Source organism: Jaculus jaculus, chromosome 8 (assembly GCF_020740685.1).
Source record: "Jaculus jaculus isolate mJacJac1 chromosome 8, mJacJac1.mat.Y.cur, whole genome shotgun sequence".
Taxonomy (NCBI): domain Eukaryota; kingdom Metazoa; phylum Chordata; class Mammalia; order Rodentia; family Dipodidae; genus Jaculus; species Jaculus jaculus.
The window spans coordinates 17,658,454-17,670,598 of NC_059109.1; the positions used below are offsets into that span (position 1 = coordinate 17,658,454).

General features: G+C 44.1%; 2 non-coding genes across 2 annotated transcripts; one reads left to right on the forward strand and one right to left on the reverse strand.

Moving 5' to 3' along the window:
* The first annotated feature begins 6,965 nt into the window (after window positions 1-6,965).
* LOC123463087 lies at window positions 6,966-7,070 on the forward strand. Its single transcript, XR_006638699.1, has one exon. It is a non-coding gene; the product is annotated as a U6 spliceosomal RNA (small nuclear RNA).
* A 4,620-nt stretch (window positions 7,071-11,690) lies between these two features.
* Window positions 11,691-11,886, reverse strand: LOC123463006. The gene has a single exon (XR_006638633.1). It is a non-coding gene; the product is annotated as a U2 spliceosomal RNA (small nuclear RNA).
* Between the last annotated feature and the right edge of the window lie 259 nt (window positions 11,887-12,145).

The following is a 12,145-nucleotide window of genomic DNA, read 5'->3' on the forward strand; positions in this document are numbered from 1 at the left end:
CCTGCTTCAGACATTTTTTTTTTTTTTTGAGGTAGGGTCTCACTCTGGCTCAGGCTGACCTGGAATTAACTATGTAGTCTCAGGGTAGCCTCGAACTCATGGCAATCCTCCTAACTCTGCCTCCCGAGTGCTGGGATTAAAGGCATGTGACACCATGCCCGGCAACTCCAGACATTTTTTAAAATGAAAGAGGCAAAGAAAAATGGAAAGAAGCAAGTAAAACTGAAGTTACCACAGTCCTAAAGTTAGCACTGTCTTCCAAAGACAAAGCCATAAAACCAAAAAGCTTTACACTTTCAAAATTGTGTGTAAAAGTACTTTATAAACTTTAGAGTGCAGTGCAAATGTTAATGATCAAGTATTCAATGGAGTTCTCATAGTAAAGTCTTGCCTCACCCTTAATGTGCAATAAGTATGGCTACGTGTTATCTACACCTGATTGGTTAGCACTACTTTACTAAGCTCAATAATTATTGCTTTCCTCAGAAATAATTATTATTTGGAGGATAAGTAAATAATAATAAATAATATAATATCATATTTCCCATATAGATTAAGTACAGCCTAAATTTCTAACCAAAGGTAGATTGTCATTTACTTTTCCCTTTATTTTATTTATTTATTTTTTTTTTTTTTGGTTTTTGGTTTTTGGTATTTTTGTTGTTGTTGCTGTTTTTTTGAGGTAGGGTCTCACTCTATCTCAGGCTGACCTGGAATTCACGATGTAGTCTCAGGGTGGCCTCAAACTCATGGCGATCCTCCTACCTCTGCCTCCCGAGTGCTGGGATTAAAGGCGCATACCACCTGGTTTCACATTATTTATTTTTTTTAGGGGGGGTTGCTATCTTTATATTGAATTAGTTTGTTTACCTCCATCTGTCCTCAGGTTTATATTCCAGCATACATGGATTACTTCCGCTCTAGTCAAGCCCTCTTCCTCTCTCTCTTTCTCTCTCCGTCCCCAGTGAGCATGTGAACTCTATCCAGAGTGTTTCAGCCTTTGCACAACTTACACAATTCATCAGCCTAAATCTATCCGGCCCCACAAGTTTTCTTAAAAATTACTGGGGGGGGGGGCGCTGGAGAGATGGCTTAGTGGTTAAGGCTTTTGCCTGCAAAGCCAAAGGTTCCCAGTTCGACTCTCCAGGACCCACGTAAGCCAGATGCACAAGGGGCACATGCGTCTGGAGATTGTTTGCAGTGGCTAGAGGCCTTGGTATGCCCATTCTCTCTCTCCCTCCCTCTTTCTCTCTCTCAAATAAATAAATAAAATATATTTTTAAAAATTAAGGAGGGGAAGCTGGGCATGGTGGTGCACACCTTTAATCCCAGTACTCGGAAGGCAGAGGTAGGAAGATCGCCATGACTACAAGGCCACCCTGAGACTGCATAGTGGATTCCAGGTCAGCATGGGATAGGGCAAAACTCTACCTTGAAAAAAAAATTAATGAGGGACTGTAGGGATAGCTCAGTGGTTAAGGCACTTGCCTGCAAAGCCTAATGACCTGGGTTTCATTCCCCAGCACCTAAAGCAAATACACAGAGTGGCACATGCATCTGGAGTTCATTTGCAGCAGCTGTAGACCTGGCGTGCCCATTCTTTCTGTCTGTCTGTCGCTCTCTGCTTGCAAATAAATATAATATGTATATATATATATATATATATATATATATATATATATATATATATTATTTTTAATAAATAATTACCTCAAAAAAGGGTTATGAGAAGATAGCTACATTGAAAAATCATCACTTCTTTTCCAGTAAAAACTACTAGAAAACTATAAAAGCTATACTAAAAGAAAGAAAATTAGATGCTAACTAAATGTCCTCTTTAAAGAACTTCCTGAAAAATAAATAAATAAAGTACTTCTTGAGAGCAAATGTTCCAAGCAGCTCATTCTTTTTTTTGTTTGTTTCTTTGTTCTTCTTGGTTTCAAGGGCCTAGGTTTCCTGAGTAATGTTCTAATTGTTAATCTTGTTTGGGTTGGCTAATTTTTGGTACACTTAATCTTGTAAGACCTGAATCTTTTAAAAAAAAAAAAAAAGCATTCTTTAGAAAACAGTTACAGGAAATTATAATCTATCACAAGCCTATACTGTGAGGTCATGAGGCCTGAGCAACCGCCCTGCCCCCCACATCGCCACCCCTGCCCGCACCCACACTGTCACCCCATCCGCCAGCTAGGACAGCGCCCACGAGCAGCTTGCGGAATTTGCCCAGACATGAATACTCTAAACATTTTTCATTATTGCTTTTTTGGTGGGGGGGTTCTTTTGAAGTAGGGTCTCACTCTAGCCCAGACTGACCTGGAACTCACTCTGTCACCCCAGACTGGCCTTGAACTTACAACTATCCTTTCACCTCAGCCTCCTGAGTGCTTGGACTAAAGGTGTGTCACCATACCTCGCTGCATTTTTCTTTTAAATTTTATTTCTTTATTTGCAGTGGGGGCGAGGAGAGAGAAAGCATTGCCAGGGCTTCCAGCTGCTACAAATGAACTGCAGATACATGCAACGCTTTGTGCATCTGGCTTTACGTGGGTACCAGGGAATCGAACCCAGGTCCTCATGCATTGGATACAAGTGCCTTAACTGCTGAGCCAGCTCTCCAGCTCTGCATAGATCTTTTTAGCATCCTGGCAGCTGGTCTAAAAGAACAAGGCTTCCAGCTCAACTCCAGCTTGAGGAAGAAAAGTCAAGCCATCAGGGAAACAGGTGTGGAGGTCAGAGGATGACAGACTTCAAAATGTCCGTGCTCCATCTTCTTTAAGACAAGGTCTCTCCACCGTCAACAGACTAGCTGGCCTGCATGCTTTGGATTCTCCTGGATCCGCCTCCTGTACATGTGGGCCATCTTGCATCAGGCATTATGTGAGTGCTAGGGAATTAAACCCAGGCCAGCAGGCTTTGCAAGCAAGTCCCTTTAACCACTACGTCATCTTCCCATGTCCTATCATTTTAATTTATTTTAGTGGAGGGGCATGTCTTTCATGGTGTGCATATAAATTTCACCAGACAATTATTAGGTTGATCCTTCTCTTCCACATTTTTTCTAATTTTTATTTATTTTCTTTATTAGAGAAACAGAAAGATAGAGGCAGATAGAAAGAGAATGGGCATGCCAGGGTCTCCAGTCACTGCAAATGAATTCCAGACACAAGTGTCACCTTGTTCACCTGGCTTTCATGAGTACTAGGGAATCAAACCTGGGTCCTTAGGCTTCATAGGCAAGCACCTTAACCTCTGAGCCATCTCCCCAGCCCTGTCTTGCACCTTTTGAGGCAAGCTCGCTCTCTCACTCTCTCTCTCTTGCTCGCTCGCTCCCTCTTTCTCTCTCTCAAATAAAATATTTAAAGAGAGAGAGACACCCTCCTCAAACAAGGGGGAGGACAGAAACCCAAGGTTCTTCTCTCCGACCTCCATACACCCCACACTCTTGCAAAAATAAATAAATAGATAAATAATAGCCAGGCATGGTGGGTGGCACACGCCTTTAATCCCAGAATTTAGGAGGCAAAGGTAGGAGGACGGCCATGAGTTCAAGACCACCCTGAGACTGCATAGTGAATTCCAGGTCAGCCTGGGCTAGAGTGAAACCCTACCTCGAAAAACCAAACTAACTAACCAACTAAATAACAAAATATACATCGAAGGGAACTCTAGGATTGTCATTATCTCTTGGCTACGTCTTGGGCATTTCTGCATCTGGTCCAGAGAGACACTAAAAGACGCCCTTCGAAGTATTCTATTGCTACGCTTTGCCCAACGAGCCAGGACTTGTTTGTGAAGCGAGTGGAAACTTCCCTCTGTGTCCCTCCTTTTCTTAACTGCACCAGTGACAGGGAGGGTTGCTTCCCGCCCCACACTGGCGCTTTGAAACTGCCTGCTGAGGCTGTGTGTGTGTGTGTGCGTGTGTGTGTGTGTGTGTGTGTGTGTGTGTGTGTGTCGCTGGAATTGAATGACACTATTTTGATGTCCAGAATTAAGCGCTTACCAAAGCAAAAAAAAAAAAAAAAAAAAAAAAAGCTCATCAACTAAGACATTCCTCTCTGTTCATCCCCGAGACTCGCATTCCATTCCGCGGGGATCCGGGCCACGTCTCCCCCAACCGCACCGCATTCCAGATGTGGCTCTTAAACAGGGTGGCTCAGCCTGGGTCAGCCCACGCGTGCTCAGCCAGCAGCTGCCTTTTCTCAGGCTACTGGGCCACGGGAGGCTACTTCAAGTGAGACGCTGACCTCCTTACCCTGGAGGCTTGGACCAATGCCTCCACCTTACTACCAGGGAAACTGAGTCATGCTAAGAGGCTCCCTGCAATTCTGCCTCCCTTCTCTACAGAATTGATGCTTTGCCATGCACTGTACTTCCTATTCCCCAAGTTATGTTCCTGGTGTGGACTGGTAATTTGCTTAAACACATTTCTCCCTTATTATTTCCTAGGTTCTATCTTTATCCTTTTGTTTTCTTTTCTTCTTTCCCCACCCCACCCCACGTTTTCTATCTTTTATCATATCTCTCCTAACGTTATTCTTTTTCTAAACATTTCTTTTTTCCCTCATGAGGTAGGGTCTCACTCTAGCCCAGGCTGACCTGGAACTCACTATGCAGTCTCAGGGTGGCCTTGAACTCATGGCAATTCTACTTCTGCCTCCCTAGTGCTGGGATTAAAGATGTGTGCCACCATGCCCTGCCTCCCCCATCTCTATATATATATTTAAAGAGAGAGAGAATGGGGCCTCTAGCCACTGCAAACAAACTCCAGATGCATGTGCCACCTTGTGAATACTGGGGAAACAAACCTGGGTGCCTAGGCTTTGCAGGAAAAACGCCTTAATGGCTAAGCCATCTCTCCTGCCCTCTCCTAACTCCTTAACATCGTCCTTAAATTGCCAATCCAGTTTGCCCAGTTAAGTAAACCCTACATAGTTATCCTCTTTGATCTTCTCACCTTCCTTCCTTCCTTCCTTCCTTTCTTTCTTTATTGGTGCCTTTTTTTTGAGATAGGGTTTCACTCTAGCCCAAGCTGACCTGGAACTCACTATGTAGTCTCAGGCTGGCCTTGAACTCATGGTGCTCCTCCTACTTCTGCCTCCCGAGCGCCTAAAGCCGTGCTCCACCATGCTGAACTTTCTCACATTTTTCTACCGTCAAATACATTTTCATATAGTACACTTGATCTTAGCAAAAAGGAGACCATTGTAAGGTAACAAAGCTTTCTACATTGCTAACATGCTCTTTAAATCATTTCAGGGCCAAATATGTAGCTCAGTTAATAGAATGCTTACCTAGCATAGACAAAGTCCTGGGTATGATGCCCAGTACCCTACAAAACCAAATGTACTGGTACACACTTGTGTAATTCTGACACTTGGAGGAAGCAGAAGGATCAGAAGTCCCAGGTCATCCTTGACTACGTAATGGGTTCAAGAAAGTCTGAGATACATGAGACCTTTTCTCAAAAAAAAAAAAAAAGTGACTTAAATCCCATTTACCTTCCCTCTAAATACTCTCTCTCTTCTTTCCTTCTCTGAATGTAATAAAGTCTCTCTAGCCAGGCATGGTGGTGTACGCCTTCAATCCCAGCACTCAGGAGGCAGAGGTAGGAGGATCGCCATGAATTTGAGGCCAGCCTGAGACGACATAGTGAATTCTAGGTCAGCCTGGGTGAGAGCGAGACCCTACATCAAAAGAACAAAAAACAGGGCTGGGCAGATGAGTCAGTGGTTAAAGACACCTGCTTGCAATGCCTGACAGACCCGGTTGCATTCCCCAGTACCCACATAAAGCCAGATTCACAAAGTAGCACATGCATTTGGCGTTTGTTTGAAGTGGCAAGAGGCCCTGGCGTGCCCACCCTTCTCTCTCTCATTCACTGTCGCCTTCTCTCTCTCTGCTTGCAAATAAATAATTTAAAAAACTCACTATGTCATCTCAGGGTGGCCTCAAACTCTCAGCAATCCTCCTACCTCTGCCTCCCTAGTGCTAGGATTAAATGTGTGTCCTACCACGCCTCCCACTACAAAGAGAAAATTTTTAAATGTTTTTTATACCAGGCATGGTGGCACATGCCTTTAATCCCAGCAGTGGAGTGAGACCCTACCTCCAAAAAAAATTTTTTTTTAATTTATCAATGTGCAAGCAGAGAGACATACATAGAAGAGAGACAGACAGAATGAGAATGGGTAGCCCAGGGCCTCCAGCCACTGCAGATAATACCCCGGTGCCTGCGCCACCTTATGCATCTGGCTTTACATGGGTACTGGGGAACAGACCCTGCGGCATTAGGCTTTGCAGGCAAGCGCCTTAACTGCTAAGCCATCTCTCCAGCCATCTAATTTTTTGGGGGGGGTTCTCAAGGTAGGTAGCCATCCCTTCAGCCCTCTGTTGTTGTCATTATTGTTATTAATTTTGGTTTTTCGAGGTAGGATCTCAGTCTAGCCCAGGCTGACCTGGAATTCCCTATGTAGTCTCAGGGCGGCCTCGAACTCATGGTGATCCTCCTACCTCTGCCTCCCAAGTACTGGCATTTAAGGCGTGCGCCTCCACGCCCTGCTCAGCCATCTAAAAAAAAAAAAAAAATGAGTCAAAACAGTAAGCTGGGGCTGGGTGGTCTTGAACTCACAGTGGTTAAAGGCACTTGCTTGCAAAGCCTGTTGGCCTAGGTTTGATCCTTCTATCTCTGCCATTGTTTAAAGTCACGCCAAGGCTTCCAACATGATGATGCTATTTCCTCCTATGACCACCTTCCCGGTGTTATTTTGCTGCCCACTAGTTGCCATTTCTGCACATTCACTGATCACAAGATTCATGAAGGGTTCAAATCCCCGCAGTATTCCTTGGACATGACTGCCGCCATTTAATTTCAGTGATAACTTCTTGTCCACAAACTTCTTCAGCTCGGGAGGGTGGGCCTTTGCTTATGGCAACCAAAAAATGATAATTTTGTTTTGAAAATACTTTGTTGCTTCGGCAGTATATATGCTAAAATTGGAACAATACAGGGAAGATTAGCATGGCTCTTGCGCAAGGATGACATGCACATTTGTGAAGCGTTCCATATTTTTTTAGGTGTAAATAAAATGTTAAAAAATTAAGCCAGGCGTGGTGGCACATACTTTTAATCCCAGCACTCAGGAGGCAGAGGTAGGAGGATCACCATGAGCTCGAGGCCACCCTGAGACTACATTGTGAATTCCAGGTCAGCCTGGGCTAGACTGAGACCCTACCTCGAAAAACCAAAATTAATAACAATAATGACAACAACAGAGGGCTGAAGGGATGGCTTAGTGGTTAAGGCACTTGCCTGAAAAGCCAAAGGACCCAGGTTTGATTCCCCAGGACCCATGTAAGCCAGATGCACAGGGTGGCATATGCAGCTGAAGTTCACTTGCAGTGGCTAGAGACCCTGCAGGCCCGTCCTCTCTCTCTCTCTCTCTCTCTCTCTCTCTCTCTCTCTCTCTCTCTCTCTCTCTCCCTCTAGCTTCTTCTTTATCTCTCTCTGAGATAAATAAAATGCAACAATTTTTTTAAATTCACAAAAATATCATCTTCAAAAGGCTGACGAAGTATATTCAGAACAGATATATCCTATTTACGACAAGGTCTTAAATGTTCCTTCTGGGTGGAAAGAAGAGGGAACGTCAATGCCCTTAGTGTGAGGGAAATGCCAGGCAGGCTTGCCACTGCAGTAAGCCCACATCTAAACAGCCTCTCTCTCTCCCTCTCTCTCTCTCTTTCTCTCTCCCCCCCCCTTGGCAGGCCCCACCCACTGACATCTGCTAGTGTTTACGCTCTCTTCCACCGCAGAACCACCACCACCCTGTTCTTCAAACCTTACCTCTCACCCCCTAAAACTACGCAGCGTATGAAGAAAGCCATCCAGACTATTACACTACATGAGTGTGCTGGAAATGTATCCAAGATTAGTGACCAGGCTAGGAAACTGGTCACTACCTGTGTGAGGGTGAATCGAAAATTGGATGCAAAATTGATACTTTGGGGTCCAGAGATACACAGAATAGTCTAGGATATCCAATTAAACTGTCAAATAATTCCTTTTGTTTTGTTTTGTTTTTGTTTTTCTTGGTAGAGTCTCACTGTGGCCCAGGCCGACCTGGAATTCACTATGTTATGTCAGGCTGGCCTCGAACTTACAAGGATCCTCCTACCTCAGTCTCCCGAATGCTGGGGTTAAAGGTGTGTACCACCATACCTGGCAAATGAAATATTTTAAAAAAATATTTATTTATTTATTTTCAAGGAGAAAAACAGAGATAAAAATGGGCACAACAGGGCCTTCTTGCTGCTGCAACCAAACTCTAGACACTTGAGCCACTCTGTGCATCTGGCTTTGCGTGGGTGCTGGGGAATCGAACCCTGGCCATCAAGCCTTGCAAGTAATACCCTTCACCACTCAACCATCTCTCCAGCCCTCAAATGTTGTTTTTTTTTTTTTTTTTTTTCTACGTAGGCTCTTGCTCTAGCCCAGTCTGACCTGGAATTCACTATGTATTCTCAGGGTGGCCTTGAACTCACGGCCATTCTCCTACCTCTGCCTCCTGTGTGCTGGGATTAAAAGCATGTTCCACCATATCTGGCAACCTCTCAAATGAAATATTTGCAGAATGAAAAGATATGATCAACATGCATCAGTGCTCTGGTAAAAAGATCAGCAGGTTTTTCTTCTTCTTCTTTCTTTTTTCCTATTTTGGTTTTTTGAGACCTAGATAGAATTCACTATGTAGTCTTAGAATGGCCACAAACTCATGGCGATCCTCCTACCTCTGCCTCCCTAGTGAGGGATTAGAGGCGTGCGCCACCACACATGGCTCAACGATCAGCAGTTTCCCTCAACGTGGGAAATGACAGCACGGGAAGAAGCTGTCCCACGGGATTTCCGTGTCTAGCAGAAGGTCACACGCCATACCCCCTCCCCAAATGAAAGTGCTAGCTCATGGGTCTACATGGATGTTTCTGAAATCAAAATGAAAGGGAAAGGAATGTCCTGGCAGACCTTTAGAAGAGACAGGAATTGAAAGTATGAGGGGACATTCTGAGGGGAAGAATGGTAAGAAAGGGGAACTCAGCTTAAACAAATTTAGTAAGAGAGGTTGAGAGATGCCAGCCATCTAGAGGCCTAAGAGACCATCACTCTTATTTACTCTTCATTCATTCATTTTAGGGGGATTTTTTTTTTCTTTTTGAAGTGCGGGGGCTCAAGTCTAGGATCTAATGCATGCTAGACTATAGCCCCAACCTTACAGTCCACATTTTTGTTGTTGTTGTTTAAGTTTTTCAGGCAGTATTTCAGTGTAGCCCAGACCAACCGGGAGCTCACTCTGTAGTTCCAGGCTGGCCGTGAACTCACGGCAATCCTCCTACCTCTGCCTCCCGAATGCTGGCTACATGGCTACAATCCACAGTTTTATGTGCTTCTCTCAGTAACATACAAATTGCTTATTGAACAAAATTCAAAATCCACAGAAGTATGTAAAGCAAAGGGTTAATGTCCCAAAAAATCTCACTGCTCATAATGACCACTATTAAACAAACAAACAAAAAACAGTGGGGGAGGGGAGAGCTGGAGGCAGAGGTAAGAGATTACATAGTGAGTTCCTGGTCAGCCTGGCCTAGACCAAGACCCTAACTCAACCTCCCCCAACCAAAAAAAAAAAAAAAAAAAAGAAGAAGAAGTTGGGCTGGAGAGATGGCTTAGCAGTTAAGGTACATGTGTGTGAAGCCTAAGGACCCAAGTTCAATTCTCCAAGTCCCACATATGTGGTGGCACATGCATCTGGAGTTCATTTGCAGTGACTAGAGGCTCTGGCATGCCCATTCTCACTCACTCTTTCTCTTTCTCTCTCCTTCTCTCTCTGTCTCTAATAAATAAAAATAAAATCTTCTATAAAAAGATAGTCATTAACAATTTGGTTTACATGAATTGAAATGTCATGAGAGTTCTAACATGTAAATAGTTTGTAATAATCATCTACACAATTGCTGTATAATTTGCTTTTTCTGCCTAGCAGCAGACATGTATTGACGCCAGCTAATTCTACTTCCTTACCCAGTCATTCCTCTAAATTATGATTTCCGTTGCTTTCCTGAACTGAAAACAATTCGGTGTCAATAGACATTTGAGATATTTCTGGGTTGTTTCACTTTTTTTTTTTTTTTAATCTCAAATGCTGCCTTGTTGGACAGTTCTGTGTGCATGTTCTTTCCTCCTTCCTACACAGCTAAAATTCCAGTTGGGTGGAGGGAAGGACAACAGTGTGTGTATGCGCATCTGCATGTGATGTGTGTGTGCTCACGTGAGTGTGGGTAGGTACGCATGCACATGTGTGTGCAGGTACATGGAAGACAAAGGTTGATATTCAGTACCCTTCATCAATCTCCTTTCGTTGAGAGGCAGGGCCTCAATGAACCCAGAGCTCCCCAGTTCAGCTAGTATAGCTAGCCAGCTCACCTGGGTGGGGGTGGGGGGTGGGTTGCTTGTCTCTATCTCTGAAGAACTGGGATTATAGGTGAGCCACAGCTTTTAGGGTCTCCCTCTAGCCCAGGCTGATTTTGAACTCACAGTGTAGTCAGAGTGACCTTGAACTTGTGATGATCCTCCTCCCTCTCCCTCTCCCTCAAGTGCTGGCGTGAAAGGTATTTACCACCGTGTCCCACCGACATTTTAATGTGGATGCTGGGGATCCGAACTCAGGTCCTCAGGCTTGCACAGCAAGTGCTTCATCCACTGAGCCATCCTTCTAACCCCTGTGTATATGTTCTTTCTCACACTCTTGAGGTTGTAAGATTTTTCATAGAAATATAATCACCATGTCAAAAGCTACCCACTTGCTGGCATATTTATTTTAGTTTTTAAATATTTCTATTTACTTATTTGAGAAAATAAGGACACCCCAGGGCCTCCTGTCGAACAAACTCCTCACTAAGTAGTCTCAGGGTGGCCTTGAACTTAGAATGATCCTCCTACCTCTGCCTCCTGAGTGCCGGGATTCAAGGTGTATTTCACCACGCCCGGCCCACTGAACACTGTTACGTTTACATCTTGTAAATCGAGATTCAGTTTGTTGCAGTTACCTTCTCATTGCTGGGGCAAAACACATGACAGATGCAGTTTATGGAAGGAAGGGATTATTTTGATTTATAGTCTTGAGGGGAAGTTTTATTTTGGTGGGGGAAGTGTGACAGAGCAGGTAACTAGGGTGTCACATCTTGTCACATCAGCTGGAAAGGAGCAAGAGTGAACTGGCTATGCTCAATGGGGCTGGACTAATAAATCTCAAGGTCACTCCCCTACTGACACACCTCCTCCAGCAAGGCTCCACGACTTTCCCTAATTGTCACCAGCTGGGGCCCACGTACTCAAAACACATGAGCCTATGGGGAACATTTTACATTCAAACCAATACACACTTGTAAAGAATACAGTCAACTTTAGGCTAAAAAGAAAATGTTTTTAAAAATACATATTTATTTATTTATTTATTTGAGAGACAAAGAGAGAACAAGCCATTGCAAATGAACTCCACACGCATGCACCACCCTGTGCATCTGGCTTACATGGGTAATGAGGAACTGAACCTGGGTCCTTAGCAGGCAGGCACCCTAACCACTAGCCATCTCTGCAGCCCCAGAAAGAGAGTTTTTGTTGTTGTTATTTTTCTTTTTTTTTTTTTTACATTGTTCATGGAAGTACTGCAATACCAGGTCAAACTATGGAGCAAGCTTCTATCCCAACTGTCCTAATTCCAAAAATCCATTTAATATATTGTCCTTGATAGAAGACATATCAGATATTAAACTGATAAGAACAGATACTTACTGCTGAAGACTCCACATACTTGGGCTGCAAGGTCAGTAAGAAATCATGCTGGAGCTGAGCTGGAAACTTCCTCTGTGTAGACCAGCTGACAGAAAGCTGGAAAAAGCCATGCTGCATGCAGTTCAATGGGAGAGAGAGAAGTCATCAGTGGAGATAAACAACAGTGGACACTGCAAAGGGTTAAGTTTGGCCAGTCAGGCCAAGTGAGCCAATGGGTACAATAGTGGCATGTCTGTTATGGGGGAAACCAACCGCTCTCTAATTGTACTGGAGGCCCACTCCACAGGAGGGAATACATGCCTG